This window comes from Capra hircus, chromosome 22, assembly GCF_001704415.2.
Source record: "Capra hircus breed San Clemente chromosome 22, ASM170441v1, whole genome shotgun sequence".
Lineage (NCBI taxonomy): Eukaryota > Metazoa > Chordata > Mammalia > Artiodactyla > Bovidae > Capra > Capra hircus.
The window spans coordinates 55,158,118-55,182,740 of NC_030829.1; the positions used below are offsets into that span (position 1 = coordinate 55,158,118).

General features: G+C 49.8%; 1 long non-coding RNA gene and 1 other non-coding gene across 3 annotated transcripts; one reads left to right on the plus strand and one right to left on the minus strand.

Moving 5' to 3' along the window:
- Nucleotides 355-12,574, minus strand: LOC108638623. 2 transcript variants are annotated; one of them, XR_001919988.1, is made up of 4 exons: nt 12,381-12,574; nt 5,722-6,312; nt 4,038-4,192; nt 355-417 (listed from the first exon to the last, which is right to left on the minus strand). It is a non-coding gene; the product is annotated as an uncharacterized LOC108638623 (long non-coding RNA). The 2 variants fall into 2 exon arrangements; XR_001919987.1 differs by having other exon boundaries at nt 4,038-6,312.
- LOC102184954 lies at nt 12,685-22,031 on the plus strand. The gene is made up of 3 exons (XR_001919989.1): nt 12,685-12,798; nt 17,209-17,396; nt 21,849-22,031. It is a non-coding gene; the product is annotated as an uncharacterized LOC102184954 (transcript).

The window sequence follows — 24,623 nt, forward strand, 5'->3', positions numbered from 1 at the left end:
GCAAATCAAAACCAAAGAGATACAACTTCACCCCCATTCAGAGGGATGTGTGAAAGGGTGGGGGGAAGATAAGTTGGCAAGGATATGCACAGACTTTAGGATTCTCAGACATTACCGATGGAAACGTAGAATGGTGCAGCTGCCCTGGAAAACAGTTTGGTGATTCCTGAAAAAGCCAAGCATAGGATCACCGTTGGGGTGGTGGTGCCTGGGACCCCCATGGTGGCTCAGTAAAGCATCCGCCTGCTAATGCAGGAGACTTGGGTTAGATCCCTGGGTTGAGAAGATCCCCTGGAGAAGGAAATGGCAACCCATTCGAGTATTCTTGCCTGGGAAATCCCAGGGACAGAGAAGCCTGGTGAGCTACAGTCCATGGGGTCACAAAATGATCCAGCAGTTGCATTCCCAGGTATATACCTAAGAGAGTAAAAAAGCATAGGTTCATAGGAAAACTTGTACAAGAACATTCATAGCAGCATTTTGCATAACAGTGCAAAAGAAGTAACAACCCACGTGTCTATCCACTGAAGGATAAATACAGAAAATGTGAAAGATCCGCACAATGGGATATTATACAGCCATAAAAAGGAATCAAGTGCCTGTATACGTTGTGCCATAGACAAACCTCAAACACGTTATGCTGAGAGAAAGAAGACAGTCACATCAGACAACATCGTGGAGTTGATCCCACTTATATGAACGTGCAGAATAGGGAAATCTATAGAGACAGAAAGATTAATGGTTGCAGAGGAATAGGGGGAAGACGAGAATTGGGAAATACAGAGGTATCTTGGGGGTTGATGTGAATGTTCTAGAAATGGACAGTGGCGATCACTGAACAAAACTGTGAATGTACTGAGGCCACTCAAGAAGTAAAAGGAGCCCTTCTTCCCTTTAGGTACGGGGCCAGCTCTGAGATCTCTCTCTGCACAGCCTTCCAACTGAAATTTCAGCAACACGAATTCACTAACCAAGCCTCTTCCACACACCCAGTCTTGCTCATTCCTGTCACTCCAGCTGTGCTCCCTTTTTCACTACACACATCCCAGGAGCCTTCTGGGGACTTACTGTGGCCCCTCAGACCCTCCCTTGCCCACCCTCTCCACTAAGCCACCTCCCATTTCAGTCCCCTGCTCCCCACTCCCCTCCTCCTGGAGCCTCTCCTAGAGGAAGCCCGCTGACCTCCCATCTACCATATGCACTTCTAACCATACCCAGTTGTGCTGGCTTTTACCCTGGGCTTTGCCACTTAAAGCCTGTGTGACTTTGTGAGAATCATGTCACTTCCCTGGGCCTCAGTGTTCCCCATCTGTAAAATGTACATTGCCACGTGCCTTAGTCTACTCACCTAAACCCGGGTGGTTTAAACAACGCAGGCTTACCTTCTGTCAGTTCTGGAGGCTAAACTCTGAGGTCAAGGTGCTAGCCTGATTGGATTCTGGCGAGACCTTTCTCCGTGGCTGATAGAGAGCTATCTCCTCATAAAAATGAAAAGTCCAGGTTAGGCTTCAGCTGCAGCTGGATCTAGGAGGCCAAACGGTATCACCAGGCACACAGCTCTCTTTCCTTTGGTGTGGCCGCTGCCCTCCTGGACCGAGTGCTGTGTGCTTACCTCTTCATGGCACCAGGGTGGCACATTATTTTTGAAATGTTAGCCTCTGTGGTTTTTTTTTTTTTAAGGAATTTTCAATTTTTTAAAAATTGAGGTATAATTTATATATGATAAAATACACAAATATTAATTTTATCTGTCCTATACCTGTGTTACCAACCCCAAGATCAGAGTCTTCCAGAAGTCACTTTCAGTGCCCCTCGTGGTCAATGACAGTTGTGCCCCACTCTCCCCCAGAGATAACCACTTCTAAAACTATAGATTAGTTCTGAACTTCCTATAAGTAGAATATATAACTTTTACTCTTCCGTATTTGGCTTCATTTATTCAGAATGATGATGTTGACGTTTGTGTTTCGTGGACAGCAGTAGTTCACCTGCTTTTATGGTCGTGTGCTATCCGTTAGTATGAACTTAACTAAAGTGTGTTTTTGCAAGCTCCTGTTGATAGACATTTGGGTGTTTCAGTTCAGTTCAGTCGCTCAGTCGTGTCCAACCCTTTGCAGCCCCATGGACTGCAGCACACCAGGCTTCCCTGTCCAACACCAACTCCTAGAGCTTGCTCAGACTCATGTCCACTGAGTTGGTGATGCCATCCAACCAACTCATCCTCTGTCATCCCCTTCTCCTGCTTTCAGTCTTTCCCAGCATCAGGGTCTTTTCCAGTGAGTCAGGTCTTCGCATCAGGTGGCCAAAGTATTGGAGCTTCAGCTTCAGCATCAGTCCTTCCAGTGAATGTTCAGGACTCATTTCCTTTAGGATTGACTGGTTTGATCTCCTTGCATCCAAGGGACTCTCAAGAGTCTTCTCCAACACCACAGTTCAAAAGCATCAGTTCTTTGAGGCTCAGCTTTCTTTATGGTCCAACTCTCACAACCAGGGTTGTGATTAATTCTTGGGTTGTTTAACTTAACTAAAATGTGTTTTTTCAAGCTCTTGTTGATAGACAGTTGGGTTGTTTTCAGCTTGGGGCTTCCCTGATAGCTAAGTTGGTAAAGAATCCACCTGCAAAGCAGGAGACCCCAGTTTGATTCCTGGGTCAGGAAGATCCACTGGAGAAGGAATAGGCTACCCACTCCAGTATTCTTGGGCTTCCCTTGTGGCTCAGCTGGTAAAGAATCTGCCTGCAGTGTGGGAGACCTGGGTTCGATCTCTGGGTTGGGAAGATCCCCTGGAGAAGGGAAAGGCTACCCAGTCCTGTATTTTGGCCTGGAGAATTCCATGTACTCTATAGTCCATGGGGTTGCAAAGAGTCAGACACGACTGAGTGACTTTCACTTTCACTTTCCAACTTGGGATATAATGAATAAGCTGTTAGGATTTATGCACAGTCTTTCATAGATGTATGTTTTCATTTCCCTTAGAGATATACCTAGGAGTGGACTTTCTGGATCATAAGATAGATCTGCATTTATGAAGGCTGCAGAGCGGTGTTCCATAGTGCCTATCCTATTTTACATCCCCACCGCCTGAGGGAAGAGTTCCAGTGCCTCCACACCCTGGCCAACACTTGATTGTGTCAGTCTTCTTAATTTCAGCCATTCTGGGGAGGGATGGGGGAATGGAGGGAACTCATCGTGTTGTTTTTCTGTCTTGCTAATTTCTGTTACCCAGAAGCCTTACACGCACCTCCATACCCCTGCCGTTATAACAAAAAATAGTAGATGATTGTTTCAAGCCTACTGTTCTTTCTCTGGCCCTGCAGAAAAAGAGAAACTGGAATCTTTGCCTGGTTTTTCAGTTTCAAAAGGGCAACAGGAAAAGTCTCTTGTGTGTTATGACATGATTGATATGGGAAAGGGCAGGGAGTTCAAAAACAAGATTCTGCCTTCCTGAATCCAGACCAAACTTTCTAGATAAGAGTGAGGAGAGACCTGAAGCATCAGGAAAGGGGGGGATGGACGGTGTATCCCTGAGAGGAAAGAGACCCTTGAACCTGCTGCTTCCACAGCCATAGCCCTTGGAGAGACCATGGAATCCTCAAGGAAATTAAATGTGGAAAGGACCTGCGCTCTTCTCCTGGGCAGATTCTCAAGTGGAAAGAAGTGACTGTGTGGCTGAGCAGAAGAACCTCATATGTCTAACAGAGCTCCCTGTGTGCCAGGGGCCAAGGGAGCTTGAGCAATGGTTCAAGGGCCACAGAAGCAGCTGAGAGAGGGGATGAAACTTCAAGGGACAACTTAGCAGTGGCCTGGGTGTGTGGGTGACCCCTCCTCCGATAGGAATAAAGATGTCTCAACAGATATCAGCGTGGATAAGTGATGACACGCCTCAGACACTCCCCACAAGATCCCTGGAACTGAAACACCCCCCAGAGAAAGAGGAAAGTCTCAGCTTGCCTGAGATTAAGGTTTCCCACCTAATATGGGAGATCATAGCCGAGACTGAGCTTATTTAACCAAAATAATGTTACCTTCCTTGCTCACCTGAGCTCGTGGTCTGAACTTGGACCTGTTGCATTTCTCATCCTGTATTAGGTTTGTCTTTTTATTTTCCTTTCCTCTCCTCGGGACTGTGAGCAACTGGAGGTCAGGGATAAGGTCTGATTCTTCCTGGAGTCAGCAACCTCCTGGCCCAGTACCTGGCTCAGAGCAGGGGCTTGGTGAAGATTTATTAAATAGTGATTGTAAATTCCCTGACAGCAGGGGGAGAAAGGGGGCTCCATAGCTGGGCATCCAGTCTGGGTAGTGCCCTGTGCTGTGTTATCTAGACTGGCTGCCCTTAGAGATCAGACTGTGATTATCCCAATTTTCAGATATGCACATTAATAGCCAGCCTTTACTGAGCACTCACCAGGCACCAGGCACATTATATTAACTCATGTAATCCTCACTACAACCTGATGCAGCTAACACTATGATTACCCCCATTTTACAGATGGGGAAACTGAAGCTTAGAGCAACAAAGTGATTGTGATGGGGTTTGAATCCAGGCTGAGTGATTCCAACACCCCTCAGCCCATTCCCTACCCTGTACCCATGCTCCCTTCTTGGCCCACTCTTCCTCCTTCATCCCTGCCCATCTCATTGGCAAACTCTCTTCACAACATCCATGCCTGTTCTGACTTCTTTGCTGCTCAAAAATGGAAATACTCACTCTTTCTTCACTTACTCCCTTGCTCCTGTAACATTTTATTTTTAGGATTTGTATAAATGGAGACTTTCTTTATTTGCATGTAGGAAAAAAAGTCCTAAATAATAGTGGCATAAGAAATAAGATGATTCTTTCTCTCCTGTGTGAAGTAAGTATAAACATAGAAATACAGGGCTGATAGAGCAGCTCCATGGTGTTGATGACTAAGGCTACTTTTATCTGTTCCATCATCGTAGTATGGGGGTCCCTTCACAGTTCAAAACGATTACTAAAGCTCCAGACATTGCATCTAAATTCCAAGCAGCAGAAAAAAGGGAAGATTTGCTGTTCCCTTTAAAAAGACTTCCCAGAAACTCCCACAACATTTCCTCCAACATCTCATGGACCAAAATTTTGTTACATGACCACAACTCATTATAAGGGAGACCAGGAAATACAATCTTTTAGTTGGATGTTGAAAGAATAGCTATTAAGAAAAAAACCGCAATCTCTGCTGTGTCATTTCCTTAGCATTTATCACATCATATGTGGGATAGTTTATCTGGATAACTGTCTCCACAGCCAGCATTTCTTGAGGGCAGATTCTTGTCATCTTTATCCTCATCTCCCAAAGTCTAGCATACACTGGAGACACTTGAACAGAGGATTAGGTAACTGGGTCTTACTTTTCCTTGGATACCCTGAGGCCCACTGCATGGTTCTCTGCCCACAACAAGCCTCCAATAATTGTTGAATTGAAATGAATTTAACTGTCCCTGGCCTCCACGTCCTCATTTTCAAAATGGGTATAAATGACCTCAAAAGTCAATCCCAGTTTGGACACACTCAGTGTCCATTGTATAAAACTGGAAATATTTATGTTAAAAAATGAAAACCTCAGAAGTTAAGCAGTGTGTATAGCTTTTGTTCTTCCTCTTTCTTCTTCACGAACACACACACACACATATATACATATATACTTTGCATATAAATAGAACCCACTTTACATACCACTCTATAACTACTTGCTTTACTTACTCACGTATGAAGGGACTTCTGCTTCTGCCTGTGACAAACTAACTTGTAGAGAGAGATCAACCCTCTCAATTAACAACTAGAAGACCTAGATAAAGTGGTTGAAAAGAAAATTAAAATCTGTTAGAAGGCTTCAAAGAGCTATCCAGGAAGCCAGGAGTTGAGTGCTGGAAATCCCAGAGTATGAGAGCCTGAAGTCAATGTGCTTCCCCATGAATTTGCCAGTTTGAAAGTAGCTGGATGAAGAGACTGAGCAGAAGGCACGTGCTGACACAGGCCAGGCAGAGTTTTCCGCAGTCTCACGGGTCTGGAGAGACGGAAACAATTTATGAAGCACACAGACTTATCCATAGTAGAATCTGCATGCTGGAAAGAACGCCAGAGATGACATAATTAGATATTTCATCTTGTGGATGCAGCAACTGAGGCCCAGAGATGCTGAGTGAGTTGCCCAGGGTCACACAGCAAATGGGTCGAGCCTCCTGGTGCAACCTTCCTGCACTGTATTGTTCTGTGGCTGTATTGCTCTGCTCTATAGCAAACCAATGTGCTCCCTCAACCGCCAGCTCCCCATTCATCTCCACATATCATAGCCTGAGAGAGAGACAGAGAGAGAGAGAAAGATCAGTTTAGCCTCATTCCTGATGGTGATTTTCAATAAGTAAAAGTACTTTTTAAAAAGGAGACCAGCAAAAATCTCTTTGTAAAAACTACTGGGCATTTTTCCTAATTAATGAAGTAATACAAATTTATTAATGAAATGTTAGAAAAATACACAGGTATGTGAAAACCAAGAACACCCACAGATTTTTCTCTCCTTCCCACCTATCTCCGATACAACCGCTTTAAGCTTTTTAATACATAAATAGGTGTGTTTTTTCACAAAATGAGTTTATAACTTACTATTTTTTAAGGTTCTATTTTTTAAATACATTTATTTATTTTTAATTGAAGGATAATTGCTTTAAAGAATTTTGTTTTCTGTCAAACCTCATTTTGACTTTCATATTATAATCAGTTTTCACATAATTCCATATGCTGCAGTACAATCGTATCTGTATAACAGTCTACTCTATCCATATGACTGTGTGCATGCTAAGTCTCTTCAGTCATGTCTGACTCTTTGAGACCCTGGGGACTATAGCCCACAAGACTCCTCTGTCCATGGGATTCTCCAGGCAAGAATACTGGAGTGGGCTGCCATTCCCTTCAGGGGATCTTCCTGATCCAAGGATTGAACCCATGTCTCATGTCTCCTGCTTTGGTAGGTGGGTTTTGTTTTTGTTTTTGTTTTTTTTTTTTAACCACTAGTGCAACCTGGGAACCATAATTAAATTAACCAATCCCCTGTGGTTAGACATTTGGATTATTTTACTATGTGCAGTCCTGTAATAAATATCTTTATGCATATCTTGGTGATATCCATGGTTATTTTCTCAGGAAAACTTCATAGGGTATGGAATAATAGTCTGAACATTTTTAAAGGTGTCATCACCTGGCTCCAAAGTACGGTCCAGGAAGGCGGTAGCAATGTTCATTCCCCACAGCAGTGCGTATAGCAAACCAATGTGCTTCACTTGACAGGGGATGGAGGGAGCAATCTAGCCACTCCGGCCAGATGTGTGTGAGTCTAGCCCAGCTTCCTTTAAATAGATCGCTTCACAGCATGCCAACCTAACTATATTTAGAGTGGAGAAGTCAGACGACCTGCCCAAGGTTGGAAACCCTAGAGCTGAGTCAAGGGCCAAATTGAAAGGGTCAATATTGACAGCTCTAAGTCACATGCTTGCTACTTGGTCCGCTTGCGTCCTGAAGGAGGCACGTGCCCTCTCACAAACGGAGCCGGAAACTAACAAGGGAAGGGCCGTGTCGCCTACCTGGGGCAGCCGTAGGAAACATGACCGCTTGGGTCTCTCAGCCTCCAGAGTGCAGAGTCCCCAGAGATGGCCAAGTTCATAGCATGATGGGCAGGGGGCTGGACCTGCACTCTGCCAGAGCCACCAGCCCACAGCTTGGCGCACAGTCTGGGATCCCCACGTGAGCGGCATCATTTCCTCTGGGTCTTCAGCAGGCTGCACCTTTCCCACCTCCCCTGTGCGCATGCCAGCGAACTCCGCTGGCGCATAGGGGATCTCAGCGTTCTCAGCTCAGACTTTCACTGAGATTTTGTTTCAGGTCAAAAGACAGATTCGATGCCTGCTTGGCTGGTTGTTGGGTTACCCTGGGCAAAGTCCCTTCTTGTCTCTGGAGCTTCTTAGTCTCCACATGTGAACAAGGAAGCTGGTGGCCTGGATTTGGTGGGATGTGAATCCTGTTTCCCAGAGGAGAGGGAAGAGGGAGGGACTCAGTTCCTGAGTACCCACCAAAGCCATACACTTTGCAGACGCAGGTGTATTTAACATACCAGGGCTCTGTGAGGAAGCAGACATCTGTGCCTGTCCAGCACTGATGCCCTCTCATTCTGCTCACAGCACCCTGATTTTCTTTTTTTTTAATATTAATTTATTTTTGGCTGTGATTGGTCTTTGTTGCTGTGTGCGGGCTTTCTCCAGCTGCAGTGAGCAGGGGCTACTCTTTGCTGTGGGGCAAGGGCTTCTCACTGGGTTGGTTTCTCTTGTTGCAGAGCACAAACTCTAGGCATGTGGGCCTGAGTAGTTGTGGCTCATGGGCTTAGCTGCCCCATGGCATCAAACCTGTGTCCTCTGCAGTGGCAGACAGATTCTTAACCACTGGGCTACCAGGGAAGCCCCACCCTGATTTTCTTCTATAGAACCATCTCTTACCCACTTCTAGTCCTGGTGACTTGGGGAGGACTGACCCCCTTCTCCCACTCCGGTTATAAAGGCATGTGACTCAGGTTTGGCCAATCAGAGCAACTGTGATGGTTTCAGGGCTGGGCATGTGACTTAAGCCAGGCCAATGGGAATCAGATCTAGGATGTTTGCTGGAGGTTTGGAGAAGGAAGTGATCTCTTGGCTTGAGGCTGCTTAACGGGCCATTTCGGCCTCCCTATGGAGAGACCTGGGCTTCCCAAGTGGCTCATGGTAGAGAATCCACCTGCCAAGCAGGATATGTGGGTTTGATCCCTGCATCAGGAACATTTGCTGAAGAAGGAAATGGCAACCCACTCCAGTATTGCCTGGAGAATTCCATGGACAGAAGAGCCTGGCAGGCTATAGTGCAGGGGTCGGGAAGAGTCAGACACAGCCAAGCAACTAAACTGCAGCAGCAGCAGCATAAAGAGGCCTAGCCTGCTAATAAAACTGATGCAAAATTTAAAAACAGTCAAGAGACTTCTCTGGTGTCCGTTTGCTGGGATTTCACCCCGGGGCTCGATCCCTGACTGGGGAACTCGATCCCACATGCGGCAACTAAGAGTTCACCTGTTGCAACTCAAAAATCCCACATGCCTCAGGTAAGACCTAGAGCAGCCAAATAAATATTTTTAAAAAGAAGAAGAAAACAGTCAAGAGATAAAGACAGATTCATGACAACTTCCCCTGAGCTTCTGGCATGGACTGTGTCTGAATCCAGAATGACTTCCTGCATTTTTCAGCTTAAAGCCCCTTTGGGCTAAAGCTGGTTACAATTGGGTTTAATGTATCCTGCTACCAAAAGATCATCACTAAAATCCTAGACGTAGCATAGGCATTATTATTCTCATTTTACAGGTGAGGAAACAGGCTCAGGGAAGCAAAGGAAGCAGAGAACTAACAAGTGGCAGAACAGATATTTTTAATCAACTTCTTTTACAAAATTATAGTTAACTCATGGGCTTCCCTCCATCCCCGGGTCAGAAAGATCCCCTGGAGAAGGGAATGGCAACCCACTCCAGTATTCTTGCTTGGAGAATTCCATGGACAGGGGAACCTGGCGGGCTACAGTCCATGGGGTTGCAAAGAGTTGGACACTAACTCTCTAGTTAGTTAGTTAGTGAGCGACTCACTAACACACACACATAGTTAACCTACAATGTTCTGTTGGTTTGAAGTATACAGCAAAGATTCAGTTACACACATTTCTTTTTCAGATTGTTTTCCGTTATAAGTTATTACAAGATAGTGGGTCTAGTTCCCTGTGCCGTACTATAGGTCTGTGTTTTTACCTATTTTACATGTAGAAGGCAACGGCACCCCACTCCAGGACTCTTGCCCGGTGGGCTGCCGTCTATGGGGTCGCACAGAGTCAGACATGACTGAAGTGACTTAGCAGCAGCAGCAGCAGTATATATATGTTAAACCCAAACTTGTAATTTATCTCTATTTCTTTTTAATCCATACCTCTAGTCTCTACTCAGGGCCTCAAGTGATTCCTCCTTTTTAGTTTTCATTCACAAACCACAGAAGTAAAAGAGGCTTGTGGATCCAGGCTGATCCAGGTTCCAGACCTGCTTCAGCTGCTTTCTACCTGTCTGATCTTGAGGCGACTCACTGGCTGTATTTACTAAACACATCTCCTCATCTCTTTGTTCCTCAGTTTTCTCATCTGCAGAATGGCAGGTTAATAGTATCTACCTCATAGGATTATTGTGAATAGACAAAATAGATTATGTAACACATTTGGATTAGCCTGGCAAACACTAAGTGTGACCCAAGGGCTAGCTCTTATTTTTCTTCTGCTGCCTATATATTCTTAGGAAGTTGGCTATTCCCTCTCCACCCCACACACCCAGGATATGGCCTGAGTTACCTCATGATACATCAGTTTCAAATGCCATAAGAAAACAAAACACACCCTGGTCGTGAGGGACCTCAGTTAATGTCTGATGTGCTGTTTTTCAAATACTGATGTTTCTCAAAATGCTGATCACTGTGGGCTTTAGTAGGTCTAAAACCAGCCCAGGAAGTGAAACTTTGCAGAGGAATTCCAAATAATCAAGCCTTTGCTGAATTGCAGAAAGGCGAGAGGTGATGGATATGGACCCAGCCATTTCCGAGGGCCCTTCCCCTTCATTCCTATCAGCCCTACAGCTGTGGAGAGCAGAAATGCATTTCCTCTAGAGTTTATAACAGTTGCTACCACAAGTGCTCACTCAGTTCCAAAGGGTGCAAGAGTCTGGTAAAGTGTAAAATATGGAGGCCTTGGAGAATCACCAGGGAATGGAGAGGGCTTACTGTGGACTCAGGGTGAGTCCTGGTCGTGGGGCTATGCTAAGGCACAGGGGGCCGGTCAGAGGAACACATGGGAAATCCATTGCCTCTCGGTTTCATAAAAGTCAGAGTAACATGGTCTGCCAGTTATCCAGAATCCAGTCTCCTCTTTCCCCTCAAATCCCCACCTTGTAGACAGGCTCAGTGATCTGTGAGCTACCATTTATGGAGCACTTGCTAACTCCTTTACATAAATGATCTCGTGGAACTTTCCAGCAGCCCCATTGAGACGAAAAGTACAGTACAATAATTATGACTTTGAATCTTGGAGCCAGGCTGCATAGGTTAGGCTCCCAGTTCTCCTGTGCGACCTTGAGTAATTTACTTAGCTCCTCTGTACCTTAGTTCTCTTCTCTGCAAACTAGTGATAATAATGCTAAGTCACTTCAGTCGTGTCCGACTCTGTGCGACCCCATAGACGGCAGCCCACCAGGCTCCCCCGTCCCTGGGATTCTCCAGGCAGGAACACTGGAGTGGGTTGCCATGTGATAATAATAGTTCCCATGTATTCAGGGCTGTTGTGAGGATTGAATGAGTAAGTACTTGCAGCATTTAGAGGGGTGCATGGCACAGTGACAGCTGTTTTTATTGACCCTCATTTTACAGATGTGGACCCTGAGGTGGGAAAGCCAGATCACCCACGTACCATACACAGGTCATGAAGCTGGGCCTCAAAATCACTGCACCATTTCACTACCTCTGGGTGGAATTTACCTGCACTCAATGGAGGCTAAGATATCGCCATGAAATAGCCCCAAACCCACACCCAGCCACCTCTCCTGTTGTTTTTTTTTTTTTTTTTTCTGGCCTGGCAGCGGGGTATGCGCGGATCTTAGTTCCCAGGACCTGGGATTAAAACCCATGCTCTCTTGCAGTAAAAGCCTCGGTCCTAACCACTGGACCACCAAGGAAGTCCCTCCCTCCTTCCAAACACCCATCTTCCCGACCAAGTTTAGGTGTCTCTTTTGGAGTGTTGAGATAAGATGCTAGTTGAGTGGCTCCAGTGGAGTTTTCCTGGCATTGAGGAAAAGGAGAGAATTCTGCTTCTTCGGTCCCCCGGATCAAGGCAGCCGGCAAGAATTCTCAGGCTCCCAGCATCAGAGGCAGAGGAGACCTGCAGAGGAACCACACCCCCACACACACCCCCCACCCCATCCTCAGGATGCTAACAGGAACTCCTCAGGATGCTAGCAGGAACTCACTGCATTTTGAAACTTGAGCTCATCTGAGCAGCTGGAGAGAAACAGCTGGCGGGCGAGGAGAGGTAGAGTTCTAGACCCAGGGCGGGGTTGGGGGGCGGTGTCTCTCTAGGTCCCGGTGGAGCCTCTGGGGTGGGGTGCCTGTCTGTCAGCCCTCGTCTCCGCGGCGCCCCTTCGTCCCTCCCTCGATCGGCCTCTCCGGCAGGGCCGCGGGGACTGAAGTGTCACTGGGGGTCAGTCGGCTGTGGCTCCCTTGGCCAAGCGGCATCGCGGCTCCGACTCTGCCGCTCCGGGCCTCCTCGGGCTGACTTACCTCGGCGCGCGCCCGCAGGTGTGCGCGGGGCGGAGGGAGTTCTCGCCCAGCTTCTGGGGCTCCTTTCCCCGCTCGCTCCGCACCCGAGGAGCCGCGCCCCCGAGCCGGGCCCCAAGCAGGGGCGCTCGGGGCCGCCCCGCGGTCCCCGTGGCGGGTGTGGAGGGAGAGGGGTGGCGCCCCTCGCGCCGCCTGCAGGCGCGGGGGCGGCCGAGGCGCGCGGAGCCGGAGGCGGGGAGCGGCAGGCCCGGGGCCCGGGTCTCCGCCTCCCGGCCTCCCTCCGGGCTGCCCCCTCGGCGCGGCTCCTCCCCCGGCGCCCCGCCTCCGGGTCGGCTCCCTCGGCGCCGCGCCGCCACCGAGCCCCGAGCAGCCTGGCCGTCGCGGCCGCCGCGCCACCAAACTTTCCCCGGAGCCGGCGCCGGTGAGTCGGAGCGGAGAGCGGGCAGGGCGCGGGCAATGGGCCGGAGCGCGGCGGCGGCGGCGGGGCGAGACGCTGCGCGGCCGCCCGGGCTTGGGTCCGGGCATCCTGGCCGAGCCACGGAGCTCCCCGAGCCGCCGGCGTGGGGTGGGCGCGCTTGGGGGCCCTGGGGACTGTGGGCGGCGCGGGTAGGGGTCCGCGGCACCCTGAGAACCCAGCTCTGGTTCCCCCCACCCCGACGCGCACACACCTGTGGCTCTGCCGGGGTTCGCCCGCGTGTGCGCCCGGGGCAGCTGCCTCGGGCTCCTACCGGAGAGACGGGAGAGGGCGAGTTTTCCCAGCCCTGCCCCAGACTCTGACCTCAATGTTCTCCACAGTTCCGGCCCATTTCTTGAGTGCGTTGAGTGTGCCAGGCACTGGGTTATCCCTCATCTCTTTGGGTTTTCCCTGTAACTCGATGATCCGGTATTATTATACCCATTTTGCAGAGGGGGAAAGAGGCTCAGAAGGGGCAAGTTGCGTCCAGGAGCACCAACCAGTCAAGGAGAGAGCCAGGAGGTTGAGCCCCAGGCGGCCGGACCCAAACCACTTCACCACATGATGCGGTTGAGCCCCAGGTTCACCCAGGTTCAGCATCACCAGGGGTAGGGTTTGGTGGGGGAAGCATGGAGACCACCTTAGCCTTCTCTACAGCCAGGCTGCAAACCCAGGAGGCGCCGGCCACCTCCTCCTCATTGTGGCTCGGGGAGGATCCTTTGGAAAGGTGGGAGACCCTTACATATCAGGAAGTGGATTCCGGTGGCAGAAGCCCTGTGGGGGCTCTCGTTTCAGGTGAGAGGAGCCCAACTACGGAAGTTCCTCTTGATTTTTCTGGAAGGAGCCAAGGGAGTCAGGAGCTGGGGCTGAAGCACCGCAGATCTGCACAGAAAGCTCTTTCCCTCTCTGGGTCACTCTCCCCCCTGGCCCCCACCTCCACTGCCCAAGCAGTAAGTAAGTGTAGTGGCCCAGTCCTGTCTGGCTCTTCGTGACCCATGGACTGTAGCCCGCCAGGCTCCTCTGTCCATTGGAATTCTCCAGGCAAGAATACTGGAGTGGGTAGCCATGCCCTTCTCCAGGGGATCTTCCCGACCCAGGGGATGAACCTGGGTCTCCTGCATTACACGCGGATTCTTTACCATCTGAGGCACCCCTCCGCTGCCCGGGGAGACCTCACCCCATCCCTTAATCTCAGAGGTATGGGCTCTGCCTGGGAGATGCTCCATGCAGGGCTCCTGTGCTCCAGCAGGGGGCTCCCACCTCAGCCCTGGAGCCCCACCGTGGTGCTGGAAGTACTCTGCGAATAAGCTCCTCCAGCCGCAAGGTGCTTGCGGGGCTGATTCCACGGTGGGAGCTAGTGCCCTGTGACTCGCGCCAAGATGGAACATGTTTCCAGAGCATGAAGGAGAGGCGAGCTGGGGGTCGGATAGGCAGGTCCTGACTGCCTCAATCTTGGCTTTAATTTTAGAGGCAGGCAGGAATCAGCAGAGAACGGGAGAGAGAATGGACAGGTCAGAGTGTCATTATCCCACTCAGTTTTCGCAGCAGCTTTGCAAAGCAGGCACTATTGTTATCATTACCTTCATTGAACAGATAGTCGGTTGAGGCTCAGAGAGGTTAAATAGCTTGCCTGTGGTTGCCCAGCTGGTCTGTGGCAGATTTGGGATTTGAATACAGGTTTTCCCTGACTCCTTCTAGATTGTCAGTGACATCTAGGCTGTAGAAGGGAACGTAGGTCCCTCCTAAGTGTGGCTGGTAGCAGCGGAGATGAGAATAGAGAGATGCCAAGCAACAGTGTCCCAATACCCCTGTGTTGATTGCTCGGTCATGTCCGAATCCCCATGGATTATAGTCCACCAGGCTCCTCTGTCCATGGAATTCTCTAGGCAAGAATACCGGAATGGGTTGTCATTCTCTTCTCCAGGGAATCTTCCCGACCCCAGGGACTGAACCCTGGGCTCCTGCATTGCAGGCAGATCCTTTACCGTCTGAGCCCCCAGGGAAGCCCAAAGGAAGGAAATTTGAACACATGCCGTAACACGAACGAACCTTGAGGCCTGCATGCTCAGTTGCATCCGACTCTTTGTGACCCCATGGACTGTAGCCCGCCAGGCCGCCCTGTCCATGGAATTCTCCAGGCAGAAATACTGGAGCAGATTCCCAGTTCCTACCCCAGGGGATCTTCCCGACTCAGGGATCGAACCCACGTCTCTTGAGTCTCCTGCATTGGCAGGTAGGGTCTTTACCACGGAGCTACCTACCCCTGTACCACCCTCCTCTCTCTGTGAGAGGCATCGTTCAGGAGGCCTGCCGCTGAGCAGGTTATCACAGAAATCCCTGACAGTCCCACACAATTTCCCGCATACAGCCCAGGGCTTGGTGGGCCCCCCATGGAAGCGTGAGGCTGTCCTGCTGTCTCTGGAGGGGTTTCCCCTCCTGGAGGGCAGGTCTGTAAGGAGGCCCAGTACCACTTTCAAGCATAAATAGAAAATCCCTCCAGGGTGGAGGGTGGAGGTGGCCCAGCACAGTCCAAACATGATTTCAGAGCTGGGTGGAGGCCGGAGCAGCCTGCAAGCCCCTGTACCCCGGAGGAGTTAGGGCAGTGCTGGGCTGGGAGTGGTCCCTCCTGACTGAATGTCTGAGGTAGGAAGAACTTGCATCTGAGCCTCCTCCCTTCAGACTCTCTCAAGATTCCCCATTCCTGTTTGCGCTTTCCTTTTTTTAAAAAAATATAATCAAGGAGTGCCTGGTGGAAAGGTGTGGCCTTTCGGTCACAAAGAGTAGGCGTGGCGGAGAGATCAGAAGTATGGATTCCGGCACTGGCTCACATCCCAGCCCTGCCACTTAAGAGATCTATGGCCTTGGACGAGTTGCTGAACCTCTCTGTTCCATTTTTAGGACAGGAGTATTTCTAGCACATTCCTCACTGGGTTGGTGAGAGAACTGGGTGTGTTCATGCACCTAAAGTGCCTAGATGGGAGTCAGGTAATCCACAGAAGTGCTGTTGAGATGTTAGTTGGTGCTATTGTTACTATTAAGATCCAAACAGATGCAGCTTGGTAGCCTGGCTCCACTGGACCTCCATAAGACTCTCTTTCTAGTTTGTAAAGTGGGAGACGTCTAGTGCAGTCTCCAGCTTTAAATAGCTGAAAGCCTCAAGTCCCAGTGCAGGATTATGTAAAAAACCTCCCGTGCTGTACGAGGTACTCAACAAATGCTAGGCATTAGGACATTTCGCACTGTCAGGGTGGACTGCACTGCTTCACGCTGTAGCCTGAACCTGGTCCTCTGGCGTGTTTCTTAGGGGCATGGGTTTGAGACAGTTTTCTGCTTTGTGTGGGCACAAGAAGGACTCTTCTTTCTGCCCAGGTTCTCACTTCATGGTCATTTCTCAGAGACAAGTGTGCCCCTCTTGGCGGCTGTGGTGTGGCAGAGGGTAGGTTTGAAGGTCATTTCATAAGGTCTGCCCCGTCCTCACCAAGGCAAAGACATCAGCAGAACACACCACCTCTGCTGCCTTTCAGGCTGATATTTTGTGTACCTTCCATGTGGAGACTTGTCCAGAGTTCCGATTTTCTTTTTCTTCTTAAAGACTCTTTGCAACCAACCAAACTGTAGCCCACTAGGCTCCTCTTGTCCATGGGCTTTCCCAGGCAAGAATACTGGAGTGGGTTGCCATTTCCTCCTCCAGGGAATCTTCCCGATCCAGGGATCGAACCCGAGGTCTCCTGCACTTTCTGCATTGGCAGATGAATTCTTTACCACTGAGCCACTGAGGAGTTAAAAAAAAAAAAAAAGTTCAGGATTAGAACCCCTGGCTCTTTGAGCTGAGTAACCTTGAGCATCAGTTTCCTCATCTTCAAAATGGCCATTAGTGATATTTTCTGGTGTCTGTTTCTCAGGGTTAATGCCGGGGTGGGAAAAGAAGAGGAAGGAAGGGGAAAAGCAGATAGTATAAATGGCAAAGACTTACAAGCAATTGTAAGTAATTCTCATTAGCATTCAGGCTGGGCATTAGCTGTAATCGCTCCTGACCCAAGACGTTTCATCTGAAAGACGTACCTGGCAGAGGATCACTGAAGCCCAGTCACCTGCTGCCCTCCCTTTCACAGTGACACTGAGCATTTCTGAATCTTGGGATGTCATTATAATAAAGCTCCCGAGTCTTATTTATAAGTGACTCACTTCTGCCGTTAATGGTGGCAGAGGACTCAGGCGCACACTCGTCGGGAACAATGCTGCTGATGCTGGGGGGAGGGGTTACGGGATGCTCTCCTCGTTCACGCGTTCATCTTCCTGGCTGCAATTCTCCAGTGATAACGCATAAGGATCACATGAGCCAGGGTGGAAGCTGACAGCTCTCCATTTGTGCTGCAGCTTGGATGGCAAGATCCACTGAAACTTGTCGCCGATGGCAGAGTGGGTGTTAGAAGCCATTACGTCACAGCAGAGAGGACCGAGCAGAGGAAGCTGAGGAAGACACCTCAGGGGATGGTTCAACGCGTGGATTCTCGTGTCCAGCAGACCTCAGTTTGAATCTTGGTCCTGTCAGCTTGTTAGTTGGGGTATGATTTTTATCTGTCTTCCCACTTCTACCGTCAGTTCTAAAAGAGCAAGGACCACGTCCATCTTATTCCCCAGGGTATTCACAGCTCCTGGTACAGAGACGGGGCTCATGAATGTCCAAGTTGCTTGTGTAAGTTTCCTGTTTCTCATCTGTAAAATGGGACTAACACAGCACCTGCCTTATGGGTTGCTGGAGCACTGAATGAGAAACTGTTGTATACAGAATAAGCGTGCAGCAATGCCTTGGATGACAAGCTGATGAGCAGAAGCAAAGACACAGCCAGCCTAATATGGTAGAAAGAGCTTTCCCCTCGCTCTCAGACCAACAAGGGGTGATAATGCTAGTCATAAGAATCCTTGTATTTATGCAACACTCTGCAAAGTGCTTTCTGCTCTTTTTTGCTAAATATGGTTGATTTAGTGTTTCAGCTGTACAGCAACATGATATATGTGTGTGTGTGTATAACTGAATATACATATATGTGTGTGTGATGTTGTTACAAGTACTGAATATAGTTCCCTGTGCAGTAGGTCCTTGTAGTTTATTTATTTTATATGTAGCAGTGTGTATCTGTTGCTAATCTCAAATTCCCGGTGTATCCCTCCCTTCCCCTAAAGTGCTCTGTTACCATTGACTCCTTACAACTAGTCAGGACTGGCTACCCGTGTTTTACACGTGAGGAAGCTGGGTTCAGAGGGCTTGGTGGAACACCCAGAGTTGCACATTTGAGAGGCAGCAGGAGGTAGAATGTAAGCTCAGGTTACTCTCATCTGCCAGGTGTTCCTGCTGAGTTCTCAATTGCCCACTGTGGGTAGAGGGTGCAAAATTTAGACTTCTAAATAGAAAATGCCACATACCGAGGGATAAATCTAACAAAAATGTGCAAGGCCACCAAGGGAAAGTTAGGAAACTGGAGCTAAACTGTATCCTAAATCATGAAAAGAGATACCATGTTCATGGAAGTCTAAATTTTGCACCCTCTACCCACAACGGGCAATAGAGAACTCTATGCTATTGTAAGGGATTCCCTGGTGGCGCAGAGGTTAAAGCGTCTGCCTGTAATGCAGGAGACCTAGGTTCGATCCCTGGGTCGGGAAGATCCCCTGGAGAAGGCAATGGCACCCCACTCCAGTGCTCTTGCCTGGAGAATCCCATGGACGCAGGAACCTGGTGGGCTACAGTCCACGGGGTCGCAAAGAGTCGGACACGACTGAGCGACTTCGCATTCACATTTCTGCTATTGTCAATGGTATATCTACCTAGATCTTTCAACACATTTTTTTAAAAAATATTATACTACATCGGTTGCTTTTCAGAGAAATATTTTTGGATTTTGCATGCTTTGTATCTAGGAATCTTGCCAAACTCTATTACTAATTTTAGAAAATGTGCTTGTAGATTATTTTAGAAAATTGTATGCGATCATAGGAGGTGCAAATAACTGTTTTGTTTCTTCCTTTTCAATACTGCCATCCCTTTTGGCTTGTGATTTTCTTCTTTTCCTCTCTGTTATGGAGGGCTGTCTACATTTGCGATTTTCCTTTCTGCTTTTTACTTGTCAGACTTTGGTGTCGAGGTTAGGCTGGCCTCACACCAGTGGACTGTGTTCCCACTTCATCAGTTCTCTAGAAGAGATTATGTAATCTGGGTGTTGTTCTTATCAAGAGTTTTGAACTGACCCCTGCCAACCACCCCCCCACCCCCCCCCCCCCACAGTGGGTGGAAGCCAAGTAGAGGGCGGAGAAGGACAGCTGGTCTCAGCTCAGTCCAAGGCAGAACCTTCCAACAGGGAATGGCTCGGGCTGCCTCAGGGAAGTGGGCAGAGCCCACTAACCCAGCTGTCCTGAGCACTGCAGGCAGCGCTGGGTAGGGTTCTTCCAGCCATGCATCCCAGATGGAGTTCAGCCCAGGGTTAAAATCTGGTGCCTGTCTCCTCCTCCTCAAGTTGCTGCAACTGCAGACCCAGCATGAAAGAATGTGAAAGTTGTGGAAGTAAATGAGTTGCTCAGTCATGCCCGATGCTTTGTGACCCCATGGAGCCCACCAGGCTCCTCTATCCATAGGATTCTCCAGGGAGGAGTACTGGAGTGGATAGCCATGCCCTCCTCCAGGAGACCTTCTCGACTCGGATCAAAACCCAGATCTCCTGCATTGCAGGCAGAGTCTTTTCCGCCTGGTCCACCAGGGAAGCTCTACTTGTGGTGAATGAATACTGTCTGTCCAGGGCCTGCAATGCAAGGACCTGACACCACCCGCGCTCACCTCCTCCTTCTGTCTCTGTGACGTCAGTTTGCCTAGAATTCCCCTGTTCCGACCTGGGACCACACACTCCTCCAGCCATTTCCCCTGACCCCCAAGGGATCTAGATTTGGGCAAGTTTCTCAGTTTCTCTTTTACTGAAGTGCCAAGCCCTGAGCTAACTTGGATCATCTCTCTTAATTCCCAAAACAAGGCCATGAGTGAGCTCTATGACCTCCCCATTATTCAGATTAGGAAGACAGAGTTTCTAGTTGTGAATAGTTTTAATGGTTTCATCTTTCACAGGAAGTTTTCCCTCTCTGGAGCTTTCCTGGTGGCCCAGACAGTAAAGAATACACCTGCAATGGGGGAGACCCAGGTTCAGTCTCAGGGTTAAAAGATTCCCCTGGAGGAGGAAATGTCAACCCACTCCAGTATGCTTGCCTGGGAAATCCCATGAACAGAAGAGCCTGGCAGGCTATGGTCCATGGGGTCGCGAAGAGTCAGGCACAACTGAGCAACTAACACTTTCATTTTTTTTTTTTTTTTACTGGGTCACTCTCTAACATGTCTGGCTTTGGACATCAGATGACGGTGTCGCTCAGCCCTCTTTTCACATCCTACCCCAGCTGTCCCCACCCCGTCCAGAGGCTCTGTCTTCTCTCCCTTGCCTCTGTCACCTGCATCATCAGCTCCTCAGTGGCTCTGTGTCTTCAGAGGCAGAGCGGCAAGCCCTGCACATCTCCGGGGCGGGGGGGGGGGGGGGGATGTGGGGGGGGCACCATTCACATGGTTTTCTATCGCAGACCTCAGGGTTTGCCGCCTGGAACCCCATCCTCAGCAGCAGGCCTCCTTCCTGGCTGTTTGGGTGTTGAACTTTCTGATGATTCTGGTGGCCAAGCCTCAGACAGGGCCAGGGCAGACGCTGGCTGGGCAGCCGCAGCTGGCGGAGAACAGTGCAGGTCCACGCCCTGCTGCTGGGGGCATGCTTGATGCTGTCTAGTCGCTCAGCTGTGTCTTTGACTCTCTGCGACTCCATAGACTGCAGCCCGCCAGGCTTCTCTGTCCATGGGATTTCCCAGGCAAGAATATTGGAGTGGGTTTTCATTTCCTCCTCCAGGGGATCTTCCCGACCCAGGGGTCAAACCCAGGTCTCCTGCATTGGCAAGTGAGATCTTCACCACTGAACCACCTGGGAAGCCCGCGGGGATGCTTGGCGGAGCATAAATGTTAACAGCTCCCAAAGCTGTTAACCTAACCCTAACCCCACTTCTTTCTCTCTCTCTTTTTCTTTCTTTCAAACTTTCTAGGCACTTTCTTTCTCACAAACTTTCTAGTTGTCCCTTGGTTTATTCCTTCAGGAGAACTTCATTTATTTACTAGCTGGCTTTTCCCTGTTGCTAGACTGCAGCCCACCAGGCTCCTCTGTCCATGGAGTTCTCCAGGTCAGAATACTGGAGTGGGTTGCCATTCCCTTCTCCAGGGCGTCTTCCTAACCCAGGGATCAAACCTGGGTCTCTGTGTTGCAGACAGATTCTGTACCATCTGAGCCACCAGGGAAGCCCCTTCCTAGAGAAAATAATCACTAAATGAATCCATCCCACTGGCCTTCTCCCTGAGCCCAAGTGAATCCCAGTTCTATCTCCAGCCCACACATGTGATCCTGAGGGTCCGTCAGGGTAACCTTGACACTGGGTCCTTCATGGAAGCCTGTTTCCTTTCCTTTGTCTGTGGCATCTCACTGCTTGTATAGCCAGTCCACCTTGATGGGCCTAATTTGAGCCTCTGGGAGAACTAGCTTCTGCCTCCCTGGAGGATGACGGTCTAACTTGTCGGAGGATTCCCCACAGCAAATTTGGGGGAAACGGTAAGTTCTGCATTTAAATCAGACCATCTGAAAACAAGTTCATGTGAGGCAGAAAGACACAGGGGCTTTCCCAGCGGCTCAGTGGTAAAGACTCTGCCTGCAACGCAGGAGATGCAGGCAGACGTGCTCCATCCCCCGGTCAGGAAGATCCCCTGGAGGAGGACATGGCAACCCACTCCAGTGTTCCTGCCTGGAGAATCCCATGGGCAGAGGAGCCTGGCGGGCTACAGTCCATGGGGTTGAAAGGGTCAGACACCGCTGAGCAGAAATGACAGGAAGAGGCAGAGAGACAAAACGCAATTGTACGTGTGAATTCAATTGTGTGAATGATACTTGTAAATTCAGTTTAAGGTGAAGAGTGAAGTTTCCAGCGCTAGATGACCGAGGTTTGGATCTCAGCTGCACCGCTTTGCAGAATGTGTCCCCAGCAAGCCATCTACCCTGTCTTTGCCGTGATTCCTTCGATTAGAAAGTGGAGTTGGTGACGGTATTAACTTACAGGATTGTTATGAGTATTAAATGAGTCATGAGGTTTGAAAGAATTAAAGTTTGAAAGGCTTTGGAAACAGAGCCTGGCAACTCATAAATGTTTATGAAATAAACCAAAGAAAAAATAACTATAGCATATGGGTTTCCTTTCCCCCAAGAAGCTGGGAGTCATCTTGTCAGGTTTCAGAATAAATCCCACTGGAGATTAAAATTTTGAAACTAGATTAATCATATCGGGGTCCCTGGAATCTAGTGCCTAATGATCTGAGGTGCAGCTGATGTCATAGGAATAAGGTACACAGTAAACGTCGTGCGCTTGAGTCATCCCCAAACCATCCCCCATGTCCCCGGTCTGTGGCGAAATCTTCTTCCATGATACTAGCTCCTAATGTCAAAAAGGCTGGGGACCGCTGCGTTAATTTCTAACACACTTTGTGTTTTTGCGTAAAGGCATTTTCTTAGATTAGACTGGAGCCTCCTGGAGACAGTGCTGCGTGCTACTTTGTTGAAGATCTCTGAAGTTAAGATTCTTTTGAAAAGGGCTGGACCCTAGAGGCAGGTGGGTTTGGTGGCAGTCGTTGGGGTTTCCGAGTTTTGACCTGGTTCCATAAATAGTTACCTCCTTGGCCTCAAAGGAAGTATTGTAACCTCCTTGGCCTCAGTTTCTACATCTGGGAAAGGGGGATCTTAATAATAATAATAGTACCACCACTCACAGCATTATTGAGATTCTCCCCCCACAGGTCTTGCAGTGATTGGCACCTTCCCATCACTGAGGACTCAGCTGTTCACTCCTCAGAGCATCCTTCCCCGACGACCCTGTTGAGAGCCCCACCCAACCCACTCCCTGTCTGTTGAATGACTTCATTACTGCTGCCAGATTGCCTGAATGTAGGAGTATCAGCTGCCTGGTTGATGGCCACGCCCGCGGTGCCTTCATCCTTAGCACCTGGCACCTAATAGGTGTGCAGTAAAAACACTGGATGAAGGAAGTCGGATGAGTTCACAGCTAGATCCCAGAAGACCAGGCATGTTCTGATCACACCAATGGCAGTTAAGACTGCCTCGTTGGAGAAGGGTACCAGCACTTCATAGTGTTCAGGTGCCTGAAAAAGCCTTCTCAAAAGTAGCGAGAAACACTGAGCCAAGATGGGTTCTTTTCACAGTTATATTAATATCAGGAGCTCAGTGTTTGCCAGTCATTTATTGATTGGTTCTCACAGCACCCAGCACCGGGCTTGAGGAGGGAGGCCCTCAGGAGATCCATTAACAGGTCAGGAACAGGGGGTGGGGTCTTCTCCCACTGCGTATTCCTTTTGGAGGTGGGAGGGGCCGGTAAATAGCGCCCCTCTGCCCAGCCTGAGGTCCGGAGCAACCCAGGATTAAGACAAAAAAGCGAGATAGCCAGAGAACAAAATGTCCCCGTTTATCACCAGTCCGAGTGACATCAGAGCATGTGGGCTGGCTAATGCTGAAGGATTTCCCATCTGCCCAGGGGCAGGCAAGCCTGGGTCCCTGTAGACCCAAGGCCCTCCTCCTTCCTGGTAGAGAGCTGAGCCGGACACAGGCTCTCCCTGGCCAGGGCTTTCGGTTCATCACATCACTCCATCCTCCCTACAGCCCTGTGAGAGAAGTGTCAGTGTGTCCATTGCAGAGATCTGAAAACTGAGGCTGGAGCTGTGGAGCTGGGGAGACCAGGAAGGAAGCTATGGCAGCCATCCAGGTGAGAGAGGAGGGTCGCTCAGACCAGCGGTGAGGGCCCTGGAGGGGAGTGGACAGGCAGATGTTTGGGGCAGGCGCAATAGGACCGAGTGGTGGGGCTGGGCGCGGCGGTCCTGGCGGACAGTGTTGAAGAGGCGCTGCTGCATAACTTGTGGTGGTTTTGGTTTTTTTCTTTTTGCACTTTGGGAAGAACAGATGTGACGCTCCTGGGCAAAGACTATTGAGTGAATTAAGAATTCCACAGACAGCACATCTGCACACGCCCGAACTGAACTGGCGATGGCGCACTCTTAATTGGGAGGGCCAGCTGGGGTGTGCACAGAGAGGGTCGGCTCGGAGGGGCTGGAGTGGGGACGACAGGAGGGATGATGAGTCTGTGAGAGGCCTGTCGGCGGTGGCGGGGAGTGGAGGGTGTGAGCTCAGGACCCGTTCTCCGCCTTCCACCATCCCTGGACTGGAAGGGCTCGCTGCTGCTCAGCCACGTCCCCAGAGCCTCCCTCTCCCAGCCTGAGCTGAGGCCTGGGCGCCCCTCCCCAGGACCCCAGCACAGCTCCCCTGCCACTAAGCAGCCAGCCCCCTACCTGCTTCCCAGGGAAGAATCTGGTCAAGTCGCTCCCCTGCTCAGATGCCAGTGACATCCGACCTCTGCAGTCAATAAGTAGAATGGAGCCTGGCATGCACCGCTTTGGAAGGATGTCTGTGGTCAATTCATCACCAAATGAAAAGAGGATATGCGGAATAATACCGACAGCCTGAGAGGGCAGAGGTGGGAAGCCCGGGCTCTGGTGCTGAGTTTGAACCCCGGCTCTGCCGCTTGGTAGCTGTGTGGCCAGGAGTGAGTTCTGAACTTCTCTGTGCCTCAGATTCCTCATCTGGCGATGGGAATGACGACAGTACTCACTCCCAACG